The sequence below is a fragment of the Cydia splendana genome, chromosome 22 (assembly GCF_910591565.1).
Source record: "Cydia splendana chromosome 22, ilCydSple1.2, whole genome shotgun sequence".
NCBI lineage: Eukaryota > Metazoa > Arthropoda > Insecta > Lepidoptera > Tortricidae > Cydia > Cydia splendana.
The window spans coordinates 3,871,483-3,885,108 of NC_085981.1; the positions used below are offsets into that span (position 1 = coordinate 3,871,483).

General features: G+C 38.1%; 1 long non-coding RNA gene across 1 annotated transcript; it reads left to right on the top strand.

Annotated features, from left to right (window-relative positions):
• The first annotated feature begins 10,318 nt into the window (after nucleotides 1–10,318).
• On the top strand, nucleotides 10,319–12,405 carry LOC134801605 (uncharacterized). The gene is made up of 3 exons (XR_010145707.1): nucleotides 10,319–10,538; nucleotides 10,864–11,101; nucleotides 12,150–12,405. It is a non-coding gene; the product is annotated as an uncharacterized LOC134801605 (long non-coding RNA).
• The last annotated feature ends 1,221 nt before the right edge of the window (nucleotides 12,406–13,626 follow it).

Genomic DNA, 13,626 nt, shown 5'->3' on the forward strand with positions numbered 1-13,626 from the left:
TTTAAAACTGAGTCCTTACATTCACATAATATATTATTGAGTTGAGTTCTACTGGCCTGAATATCCGCATCTTCTATAACTCGTCCCATATCAGGGCTATAACCGCAGAAATGGAAGTTCGCAAATTGCGAGCTTCCTTTTCTGTAACTCTACGCCTTCATTGGAGTAAAAGAGAAAGATCCCCGCAATTTGCGAATTTCAGTTTTCCCTCGGACCCTCTGGACTCAGGAGACGCATATTTCAAGTCATACGCCCATCCGATCCAAGCAAAGAAATCAATCTGATATAGGTACCTACTTATTTTCCAAGACGTGTGTTCTTGGTATCTACACCTGCAAAGTCTGTCTGTCCCAGTGCCGGATTTACCACTAGGCTAAGTAGGCTGAAGCCTAGGGCGGCAGATTTTAGGGGGCGGCAATTTTTCGGGTCAAAAAAAAGTATTTTATTTGCTTTCCAGATAGGGTCGACCAGAAATATGCTGGTCCCCTATTTTTTTGTAAAATTTAAATAAGCTTTATTTGTACATTTTGCCGTCCTCTGTCATGTCAAGACCTTTATATTGAGACAGACAGACGGCCGGACGGACAACAAAGTGATCCTATGTGGGTTCCGTTTTTTTCCTTTTGAAGTACGGAACCCTAAAAATGTACTATTTTCTATTAAATTGCGTTATTTTTATCGAAAAAATTTCGGGCTCACTACGCTCGCGTTTTCATTTTGGTACATTCTTTGGGACCCATCCCCCACTTTACAATTTTTATATCTACCTATCTACGTGCTTACTCTGACAGACTCTGTCCCTGTCCTTTTGTGTCCGTCGTCCGTCCGCGTGCTCGTTAGTGTTATAAAGCTGAAATTTAGGTTTAAAGAAATTTAATGATTTTTTTTTTTATTACTCATAAGAATATTACAATTCACTTACATGAGTTAACATACTTATCGAACGAGCGAGCGAAGAGAACGAAGTTCTTACATTCGACTTGGGACACGCGGCTGGCTAGGGGCACGTCCCGGCATTTCGATGTTTTTAAGCTGAACTATCAGAGGATAGTTTGATAGGTACTCAAGAACTTAAGTAAATTTGTTCTAATTTAAATGAAATTGGGTAAACGTGTAGTTGAGGGCATTATATTTTAGTCATTAAATTATGAGCAGGCTCGATCAATGGGTTATTGAGCTAGAAGAGCTTAGAAGGCTAAAAAGCTATTTGTGAGGGGTCTTGCTATTCTGGTCATCTTTTTGCAAGAAAGTATGGTCGAGTTTGGTATCAAATGAAAGTGCTCGGCTTGCACTTTTATAATATCGTTTTTAAATTTACCACTTTGAAATAATTAGCAAGATAAAAATGAACATAATATAGGTATTTGACATTTGACAGGAAATATTTCGGCTTACCACAGATACAGTATCAGTTAACACATTCGACACCGCGTACCCGACTCTCGGGCACTCGTAAACTTTACTCAGATGCCGGACAACCCGCCCAGCGGGTTGTTTTGTACGCAGATATAGACGACCGGTTTCTGGGGTAGTGCGCCGTTTTTTGCCCGGTTGCGAAAGTGTTAAGGGCTCCACAGACCTTGTAATATATCCACGCGATTTTTGATCCATTGCCGCCTATAGTGAGACATAAAATAGTCTAAATTAAATAAAATGGAACTCCATTTCCATCCATAGTCGGTCAAACAAATTTGTCAGTAGAAAAAGGCGCGATATTCAAATTTTCTATAGGACGATAACCCTTCGCACCTACATTTTTTAGCCGCTTTTTTCTACTGACGGAAATGGCTTGACAGACTATAAATTTTTGCCACGTGTAAGCATTTTACGTCAAAAATGTAACAGTTACGTACAAAGTGGCGCCCTCATTTATTAACCGACTTCCAAATCTCAAAAGGAGGAGATTCGATTGTGATTTTTTTGAAGTGAAAACTTATTTAGCGGCGCTGAGCACTTCTTGTGATCGGGAAAAAATGTTAAACTTGCGACAGGTAAGATTCGTAAGACGTGACGTCACGTGTGACGGACACTGTTACAATGTCATTGAGTTTTTCTTTTTGATTTAAATGCCATCTAGTGAGTTTCCCTCAAACTGGCACTAATATAACTCGAGTACTAACAGTGATGTGCTTAGGGGTCTCAAGTAATACGACGAAATAACGCTAGATGGCGTTAACCTCAATTATACATAGTGCTGCAGACATTTTGCACTAGATGGCGCTGTTATTAATATTTTGAGTTACAATGTCATTGAGTTTTAACCTCTGCCGGCACTCCCGGAGTGCAACCCGTTTATTTTTATGTTTTTTACTCCATATCTCCGTCATTACTGGACCGATTTTGAAAATTATTTTTTTTGGTCCCGTTTTTGTCAAAACCCAGTTCTGATGATGGGATCCATGAGGAATCGAGGGAACTCCTCAAATCTTAAAGGCATACATATAGTGATTTATGGATTTATGTGTTTTATCAACAAATCAAGCATATACATTCAAAAAAGTGACATTTGATGAAGTGGAACTGCTGATGATGATCAGAACGGAACTCTTCAATGAAGCATAGTTCACGTTTGGCGATTTGTCCTCTTCGTTATGTTTGTTAAGCAAGTTAAGTTTTTAAGCCACATTTTTGTCAAGCTCGAGTTCTGATGATGGGATCCACGAGGAATCGAGGGAACTCCTCAAATCTTAAAGGCATGGGTATAGAGATTTTTGTATTTTCATCAGAAAAATCAAGCATTTTCATTAAAAACTGTCGCATTTGAAGAAGTGGAACTGCTGATGATGATCAGAACAGAACTGTTCAATGACTACACGTTTGGCGATTTCAAATTTCGATTTTGACGGAGCTGGCCCTGGAGCCAGACCTGACCCGGATCCGGATTCTATCTGGACCTGAACCCGGACTTGGACCTGGACCAAGACCTAGACCTGGACCTCGACCTAGACCTGGACCCGGAACTGGACCCGGACCCGGACTCGGACCTTGACCCGGAAAACCACTGATACCTAAGCTAAATAAACCACTATGATTACCTACCATAAAATGTAGGTATAAAGTATAATGATGCCAAACTTACTAGCCCCTCCCGCTCCGCACGCGCCGTTAAGTGGGTTAGGTTAGGTTAGAACTGCGAGCCTTACAGAAACGAAATGCTACTAGAAAAGTGGTTTTGGTTAGGTTCGAACTGCAATCCTCACAGAACCGAACTGCTATCAGAGAAGTGGGTTCGTGAGGCTAAAACTGCGACCCTTACAGAAACGAAATGCTACCTACTAGAAAAGTGGGTGGTTTTACCTCCTTTTCTACATAGTGCACCATCTATGTACAATAATCTTTCACCGGCCCCCATAGAAGTCGATTTTTTTGAAGAGAAAACTTCTTTAGTGGCGCTGGGCACTTTTTGAGGTGGGTGAAAAATGATAAACTCGAGACAGCGTAACGCGATCACGTGACCGTAAGGTTTAGATGGCCACTCATTTAGATGGCATTTAAATCAATAAAGAAAAACTCAATGACATTACATGAAAAAGGTTCTATAGTACGGGTTGAAATACGAGGATCTCACAGTTACATTCTAACTTTATATAATAGGCCTTTTCATCTGTGTCAGATGTTTTAAGCAGCATCCCGGTAACGACACTTGCGTTCGTGGCTGTATAGCCCTATGCGGGATAGGATCCCTCGTCCACACACGCGGCAGGTGTATGCTCCCCCAGGTGGGTGGGGGTTGGAGGCCTGCTCGTGGCGCCTCAAGCGTTTTTCTTTTAAAGAGGAAAACCAGACATCGTCGTGCTTGGATTGGCCATAATGAACAACACGTCGCCACGTGGGTCGATCTTCGGCCAGTTTCTGCCATTGGTTGCATGAGATATTAAAGGCAACCATATCACGCTTGGCGCAATCTTTGTAGCGCAGCATTGGTCGCCCGACCGGTCTTTTTGCATTTGCAATCTCTCCTAGTAGGATTTGACGTGGTAAACGAGTCCGTTCCATTCGGTACACATGCCCAAGCCACCTCAGTCGTCTCTTCTTTAGTATGGCTGTGATACTAGGAAGCTGTGCATCGCTTAGAACAGACTCGTTTGTCACGAGATCCTTCCATGTGATGCCAAGTATGCTCCGCAGACAGCGCATGTGGAAGGTGTTCAGCCGGCGTTCTTGTTTTGCGTAAGTAGTCCAGGATTCTGCTCCGTACAGAAGTGTGCTTAGGACACATGCTTGGTAAATAAGCATTTTCGTTTTTACCGTGAGATGTTTGTTGTCCCAAGCCCTTGTACGGAGCCTCCCGAACGTACTGGCTGCTCTGCCGATGCGGGAGTCGATCTCCGCGTCAAGCGAGAGATTGCTCGACACAAGCGAGCCAAGGTAACAAAACTTGCTGACCACCTCGAGAGGTGCGCCGTTAAGTATGATCTTTGGCTGGGCTGAACATCCTTGCGCTAGTATGACGGTTTTCTTGGCGTTAATGGACATGGAAAAGAGGTTGCAGGCTCTTGAAAATATAATTCAATAAAGCTACATTTTGATGAAATCGCCAATAAAACTGAACTCTAGTACTGGTGATTAAAACTCAAAATATCATGACCAAAATATATATTTAGATGCGAGGTCTCCAAGGTAACTTTACAATTTCTATTCGAATTTTAAACAACGCTACAAATTTGTAGCGCTGCAGACATTTTGGACTAGTCATTGAGTTTTCACTTCTGTCAGCGTCATTTTTTCTTGAAAATTATTTTCTACTATTATATTTTATGTCGAACTATACGAGTAAGTAGGTGCAACAAAGTCAATCGCTCTATATAATTTTTGGCAAACCGCGAGTTCTCAGTTCGGGGCGAACTACTATTATAGCTAGTAATTAATGGCTACAAATATAATGACCACCAAAAAATACTTTGGTACCCTAAATAAAAAAATCATGCTTACCAAAAAAAATTACTGAACACCAAAAAAATAAGGCCTAAAAATACAAAAGTACCACCATTTTAATTACGACTGCACTTCAAATTGTATTCAAATACCAAATATATTGAATGATCACCAAAAATCATTAATGATCACCAAATCTTGAAGACCAAATTAATGCGATATTTTCACCTAAATAAACCACTATGATTACCAAAAAATTTATACATATTACCAAATAAAGTAAACTGATGCCAAAATTACTAGCCCCTCCCGCTCAACCCCCCGTTTGCCCGCATCGCATATCTACCTAACCTAATCTACTTTTCTAGTAGCATTTCGTTATGCTACTAGAAAAGTAAGTTAAACTGCTATCAGTTAAGTGGGTTAGGTTAGCACTGCGACCCTTACAGAAACGAAATGGTACTAGAAAAGTAGGTTAGGTTAAGTTTCAACTGCTACCCATACAGATACGAAACGCTACTAGAAAAGTGGGTTAGGTTAGGTTTGAACTAGGGCTCCCGGTATCCGTGTTACACGCCGAAACGAATACCCGTGTTCTTAAGACCGGCGGTGCTAAGAACACGGTTTACACGGAACCGCCGAGATCCGGATACGTATCCAAGAACCGTTCCCAAGAAACGTTTCTCAGATACGTATCTCCGTTTACACGGGTACTTAAGACCGGCCCGAACGGATCCGAAACAGTTTGAGCTAATCAATGCTCTAGCTCTGGGTATGCAAGGTCTAGTATTGAATGTTGACTTCAGATGAACTCGTTTAGCGTACGATTTTTTTTTAAATTATTTATAACAGTTTTAACACATGTGTTAATATAACATATTTTACCAACTATACAATACAGGGTCATTTTTGGACCGTATGCCATATTGTGCGAGGTGATTAGGTAGGCCATACTGAACAACTTTTTGTATTGGACAACTCCGAAATCACAAAAAATTTTTTTGGCCGTTTTATACATTTTGGTCGAGTGGATGTCGACGATTTCTATGGGAAGGCCAAATTTTTTTTGGGATTTCGAGGTTGGTCCCATAGAAAAAGTTGTTCAGTATGACCTACCCAATCACCTCGCACAATATGGCTAACGGTCCTAAAATGACTCTGTATATGAATGGAAGTAGGTGTCCCTATTCTATATAGTCTACTATTTTTAATTTTGAACTTACTCGTCCCTAGTTTAGAACCTTAATTAGGGTTCCGTACCCAAAGGGTAAAACGGGACCCTATTACTAAGACTTCGCTGTCCGTCCGTCCGTCCGTCCGTCCGCCTGTCACCAGGCTGTATCTCGTGATCTGTGATAGCTAGACAGCTGAAATTTTCACAGACGATGTATTTCCGTTGCCGCTATAACAACAAATACTAAAAACAGAATAAAATAAAGACTTAAGTGGGGCTCTGGGACTTAAGTACTTGGATGGGTGACGTTTTTATAGATAATGGTACGGAACCCTTCGTGTGCGAGTCGGACTCGCACTTGGCCAATTTTTTTTTTACTATTACTGCTTTTAAGTTAATTTCATTACATATTACATTTCAATCAAAGAAACACATTTTATATATAATGGTGTAAGTTATATAGTTTCGCGAAGAATAGGTATGCAGACAAATACTACCTACTACTACTTTGTGGTTATTTGTTATTTTTATCAATTACCTAACTGTTAACTAATGTACCAACGAAGCAAAAAAAGTACAGCGGCATTTAAAACGCAGGATTTCACGCGAGAACCTTAAAAACCTATGCTACCTTGGTTACCTTGCAATTATATTGCTAAATACATTAAGATAGATCTCAAAATTGGTAATCATTCATGTTGACTGGGGTCACTTTCACACTAGTGCTCAGGTAATAAATGCCGGCCGGTGGTGTTCCATTCATTAGAACTTTAGAACGTATTGTTTTCCAATACCCTTTTGTCTGATATCGCCGAAAACAAACCATTTTCAGAACTGCCATAGCTAATTATAAGCTTTATGTCGGTGTAATAAGGAGAACCTGTCTACACATATATAAAATTGTAACAAATGCAGCGGCTAAAATTAAAGAAGCAAATGTATCGAAGCAAATGAAGACGAAATAAATATGACTTTTAAGATATTGTGTTTAGGTAAGTAGGTATGACTCCAGTTCGCCACTTAGTCGGCCAATTCGTAAAATACAGTCTTTCCAAGTTACTTTAATTTAAAATCGTTTTGTTGTTTTGTTGCTAAAATTGTAAATAATATTTATTAGTACAGTCTTAAAGTTCATTTTATATGATAATAAGATAATGAATTTAAGAAAAGTCTTACTTTTCATAAATTCATACTAAATTATATTAAAAGTTGTAAATACATTACTTATTGGCAGATACACATGATTACAGTGTAAACTCTTTATAACGTCACTCGATTTAATGACAAACTGCTTAAAATGTCGAAATTGCTTGACTTTGGTTGGTTTACCTTGTTTTCTATACAGTAATACACTCTATATAGCGTCACGCTCACTCTATTTAACGACAACAATACGGCATAATACATCATTAAGAAATACTTTCTAAGTTGATATAAACTGCAGCTGTGTACGTTTTTTTGTTTGCTGTTTTGTTGTTTTATTATCTAGCACGTGTTTACTTCGACTGACGTACCGGAGATTCTAAGAAAATTTGTCTTTTGTTTTTGTATGATCAACTTGCACATGTTTATCTCGGGCACTAGACTTTTGACAAGATGTTACACGTTATAAATTAATAGGCGTTGTTATTTGTATGAAATGAATGTTCTTCTTGTGCAAAATGTGTCCTAAGTATATTATAAACAGATACATTAGAATATTTAGAATAGTAAGATGACCTTTTTATTTCACTCCATTTAACAACCATTCTCTATACTTAACGTCGAAAAATCCGCAGTCCCTTCAGTGTCGTTATATAGAGTTTACACTGTATTTATTAATTTTTACGTGGTTTACTATAATAATACTAAGATGTCTGGCTTACGTAACTTAAAAAATAATTAGATTAAAAATATACATTTCTTATTGACAGAATATATTCGTAAAAACTCACACATACAATATACAGAATACAAATTATTAAAAATATAAGAACTGTTTAAAAATATGCAATTGGTAAGAATATTGTATACTTACCTACCACGACCTACCAGATCATGCATGGCCAGATTTTAACGTAAAGTCTTTATACTCTTTATTGCTTTAATTTTTTTAAGCACTTTAAATTTATTGCTATCAAGTTATATTAATAAACCATAAAGTATTAGTATTTGAAGTCTTATATAAAATACTATTTTGATAAATAGCATAGGTATATCTATTGTATTTCTAATTTTCTACTCGTATTTGCAACATTGCAAGCAAAAACTACCTGGTCAAAAAGGGTTCTGTAAACCGTTTATTGAATTTCGACTCTATGAACCACGGAATAAGGTTAAATATGACGAAAACTCGTCATGAATCTTTTGTCTACTAATCTGACTATTAAGTACGCCGCGCCGGTTCGTTCCTTCGCTACTTGTCAAGGACGTGTCCGGAGCCACGGGTAAATAAGATCCGTTTCTTCGAATACCCGTTTATCCGTGGAGACGGATCTTAATTACACGTTTCTTAATTACACGTGCGGAACGGGCCAGAAAACCGTGTACGTGTTATTCGGAAACGGGTATTCGGAACGTGTAAACGAAACACGGACTCGACCGCGAGCCCTAGTTTGAACTGCGACCCTTACAGAAAAGAAATGCTACTAGAAAAGTGGGTTAGGTTAGGTTTGAACTGCGACCCATACAGAAACGAAATGCTACTAGAAAAGTGGGTTAGGTTAGGTTTGAACTGCGACCCTTGCAGAAAAGAAATGCTACTAGAAAAGTGGGTTAGGTTAGGTTAGAACTGCGACTGTTACAGAAATAAAATGCTACTAGAAAAAGGTGACGAAGTGGATTAATTAATTTAATAGGATAACGATACATTAAATATTTGCACATTTTTTATTAAAATGTGGTTACAATTTTTGTGATCATTTACTATTTTTGCGTTTACAATGATTATTTTGGAGTCATTTGCTTTAGTAGAATAGCAAGATTTAAAAATTGGTTTTTACATTAAAATGGAGTTCTATTTTTGGTGGTCAGTTACTATTTTTGGGTTTATAATGATTATTTTGTTGTCATTTTTTTTAATAGGATAGCAAGATGTAAAAATTTGGTTATCATTTCACATTAAAATGGGGTTTGAAATTTGGTTATCATTGACTATTTTTGGGTTAATAATGATTAGTTTGGTGTCATTTCCTTTAAAAGGATAGTAAAATGTAATAAAATTGGTAATCATTTCACATTAAAATGGTGTTATAATTTTGGTGATCATTCATGATTTTAGGGTGGTAAAATAGATTTTTTTGGTATTAAATTTTACTAAATCTGGTGATCAGTTAAATAGCAGCCGTAATTAATTATCTTGACGAGTACATTTTTATTTGTTATATAATATTAAGTGCAAATTTATTGAGTTCTTGCAAAATAAATATATATGTAGGTAGGTATACATTTTTTATTTATTTTGCCCGCAGCGACTTACACAAGTAAGTACGCGAGAACATTATATTAGTTACCATGCGCGAGCGCAGGCGCGAGGTCTCAGGCTAACCAGAACTGCAGATCGCGGGATGCGTAGCGACTATGTGTAATTGCGAGATCATGGTTACTAAGCTAGCTCGGGCGCGCCATTAACTTGCCCGCACTCGGCAGGCGATCAGAATTGTATGTACATAGCGATAACCATGGTATAATAATATACTCCGCCTGGTACTCCATTCCCGTCTTTTCTAGGTCACCTAACTGACACGGGCCTACGTCATCATGCGACAGCGCTATATGATAATATGCGATAGCGCTATATATAGCGGCCATGTTGTTGTGACGTAGGCCCGTGTCACTCTGGGAATGGAAGACCATGTTTTATTAGACTATGGCGATAACAATTAGTCAGTAACACAGCTTATAAAACAGAGGATGTACTTGACATGATGTACAATTTGCCACGAATATATGAATAAATCAGTTACGCCGACAAAGTCGTAAAGTAAAAACTATAATGTTTTTTTTAGAATGGCTCCCCTCCACAAAAAGTGGGGATGAATTTTAATTTTCACTTTAACCCTATCGTGTGGGGTGTCGTTGGATAGGTCTTTCAAAACTAATATGGGACTTCAAGAACCAGTTTATGATATGACCCAAAATTTTGCACAGCACCACTTGATTTGATCAGGCAATTTAATCAGATTGGCGAAAAATTGTTCCCGTCTAGATTGTCCTTAATAAAAAAACTTGACGTTTGACAGTTTTGACATTGACACTATTGACAGTTTGTATGCAATTTAATCAATGTATTTTTTCCATGAATCTAGATTTTTTCTGAAATTTCTCCACCATTCAATTTCTTTTTCGGTACATTGTTTAAAATTGTACCTGTACAGTTTTCACAAATCGAGCTCGCCATGGACCCCAGCAATGGTTCCCGCAAGTGTGTTAAATGCGGAACAACACGTAATCAAGACAATACAATTACTACACACCGTTTCCCTCTCCCGGGAACAAATAATATTTTAAAGTAAGAAAACCACTTTTCCTCGGATTTAGTTTCTTAATGCATACTTTAGAATATCTGGGTTGGACTAACGTGATAGTGGTCCTTGGGGTCGACAGTTATTGTATGAATACCTACTATATCTTAACCAACTATTGTTAGATACCGTAAAATATAGTAATGTCTATTAAATTAAGGCGTAATTTGCATGTAACTAACATAGTAAACTAATATAGGTATTAAGTAGATCTATGTAAACATTGCATGCCCAGGTCAGGTAACATGTGCCATTCTAAAAATGCCATCTTTTGTACACAGTTTGCCAATAGTGTTTCTATTTTTTTTATAGGGCAATGGCGTGGGCTACATATTGCTGGCCGGATAAAGACTGGTCTAGCATAAAGACTCTGACATCACTCTATTATAAGAACAAAGTGCTATGTAGCAAACATTTTAGAGATGATATGTATATTGACAATGCCAAGAAACGCCTCTCCAAACATGCAGTACCGGGAACTAAGGAATATGTAGCCAATATATTGCAGTCATTGAAGGCCAAAATATCAGTAGATACAATAGTACAACAGGTAAGAAAAAAAAAAGTAAAAAAGCAAAGTAAATCATTTTGAATAGGTGGGTCCACAGTGTCCACACAGAACGAGCCACCTCACCAGGAAATTGCATCACAAAGAAGCTTGGTCAGTGGAGACATGCCTCGCCTGAGGCAATGCAGCCTTGAGCAAGGCTCGGAACCGGTTTTTTTTTAAATCCCAGAATAGCCCAATATTTATAATTATTTTATGCTCTTTACATAGGACTGAATCATGTATTTAGGTAACGACTTTGTATTACTAGACTGACCCATCAAAAATGAAATAATAAAGCAAAGAACGAAAAAGAACGTAATAATACCGGTATTTTTTGTATGAAGAAAAAACCGGTTCCGAGCTAACAAAACTTCCGTAAGACTCAGACATATTAAATATATTAAAAACGGGTCACTCACGTATTCACGGGTCTCGCCGGTCCGTCACCGTAAACGCAAGCTCCTGATGACACTGCTCGGTATGGAGTGAAACATGTCGAGCGTTTTTCGACTGACCCGTACTAATACGTGAGTGACCCGTTTTAAATATATTTAATATGCCGGTTCCGAGCCTTGGCCTTGAGTGTGTATACTTTTCCTGAGGCATGTCTACATCTACACAGCAGAGCTGCTTGGTGCAATAATCCAAAACGGCTAGTTCTGTGTGAACCCGCTTATTTAAAATGATTCACTTTACCTATAATGCTAACCATTTATGACACCACCATTTTTAGGGAATGACCATAACTTACTTCACTCACCATATACCTAGTACATACCCAGTTACTTGTCTAATCATAATGCATTGTGTTTCTGTCAAATGTACAGTCAGCAGCAAAAGTTGCTAAGCGGTTATCTTGACGCGACTTTATTGTTAAGAGAATAAGAGTGCTGTCAAGGTATTTTTGAACACAATGCCCGCTTAGCAACTTCTGCTGCTGACCGTACATGCTGTACTGCGTTAACTGTGTCAACGGTTTTTGAGCATCAATGTGACTAACCATTATTACAGTATTATTAGTATTAATCTATAATAAATAATATTTCAGGTCAAGTTGTCACTTCAACATCCTGCGGCAGGTTGTACGACAAATCTCCGCTATTGTAAGTATTTATTATTTTTATGCCACTATTAAATAGTGCATTTACACGAATTTAACACATTCACTGCTGTGTTATGCTCGTAGCCGATCCCAGCATTTTTCCGCTATGTAGAGGAAGGCAATTCAATGTGTTGAATTACAACAAATCAGCAATTGCATTTAGCAGTTTACAGATATAAAAAAATACCGTGATAATCTCGCCGGTACAAGTTACAAATGCATTTATTATTTGTGAAAAAAGAGATTATCTAAAGTGTCTCTAGTTTCTGGAACTGGCATTCTCAAGTCTAAAAATAATGCTGGTAAGTATACTTTTTATTCATACCTGTTTACTTCCATGTTATTTTATATAATTTCCTTTCCTACCAAATATATCTGATATTAACCTTTTGGACGCCAATGACCGATATATCCGCACCGCATCAGGTTCAACCTTAGAGGATATAACCAACGGAGACGCCATGTCTAAAATTTTCGGTACAAAATAGTCTGCCGTTTTTTGCGGGGGAGGGGCACATCAAATGTATAGGTACGTCATGTCAGATAAACGTCAGTCCATACATATGGTTGACAAGTTGTTGACCATTGGCCGCCTATTTTCGACAGAGGGGAACGCCTGTTAATGGCGGCTCCATTGTTAATTACTCAGAGGGTTCAACGCCAAAGACGGATTAATCGGTCACAGACCACAGAGCAACATAGACCTACGCGCATATGCATAAAGTTAAATTTCAGTTTTGACACTTCGGTGACGTGGCGTCCGAGTGACAGCGATTGTGTTTGACATGGCGTCGAAAAGGTTAATGCGACTTTTACTTTGTAAAGTTTATTTCTATATTATAGGACAGTTTTATCCATACCTAATTTAGATTATTTTCCTTCGTATTTTCACGGAAACGCACAAATGTGTCTTGCTATTTCAGTCAGTCTCGGTACAAAAAGTACTAAGGTTGACTGAAGTGGCATGTCAAATACGAACGTTTCCGAGAAAATACGAAGGAATACAATTATGCACTACATCTGTACCTACCCAACAATTTAAACCAAGAAATAATTTATTAATCCTTATCCTTATAATTTTCAGAATGAAAACGCCACCCTCGGGCGCCGCTAGTGTGGGCTGGCCCTTATCTAACTACGATGGCTAACTGTACTTTTCTTTCCACAGGCAACTAATACTCAACGAGACAATTCTAACAACCCCAAACACAATTAGTTTGCGTTGTTTTATCACAGAGTTCCCATGGCCACCTCCTATCTTCATCATCAGATCAGCTCCATGTACTCATGATATTTCATTGTCATCCGATTTACTTATGGGATAATTGGCCAGTAACTGGCCACCCTAAACTAAAAATGAATTCTATTCACCTATGTGTATACTTTGAATAGAATTCATTTTTAGTTTAGGGTGGCCAGTTAT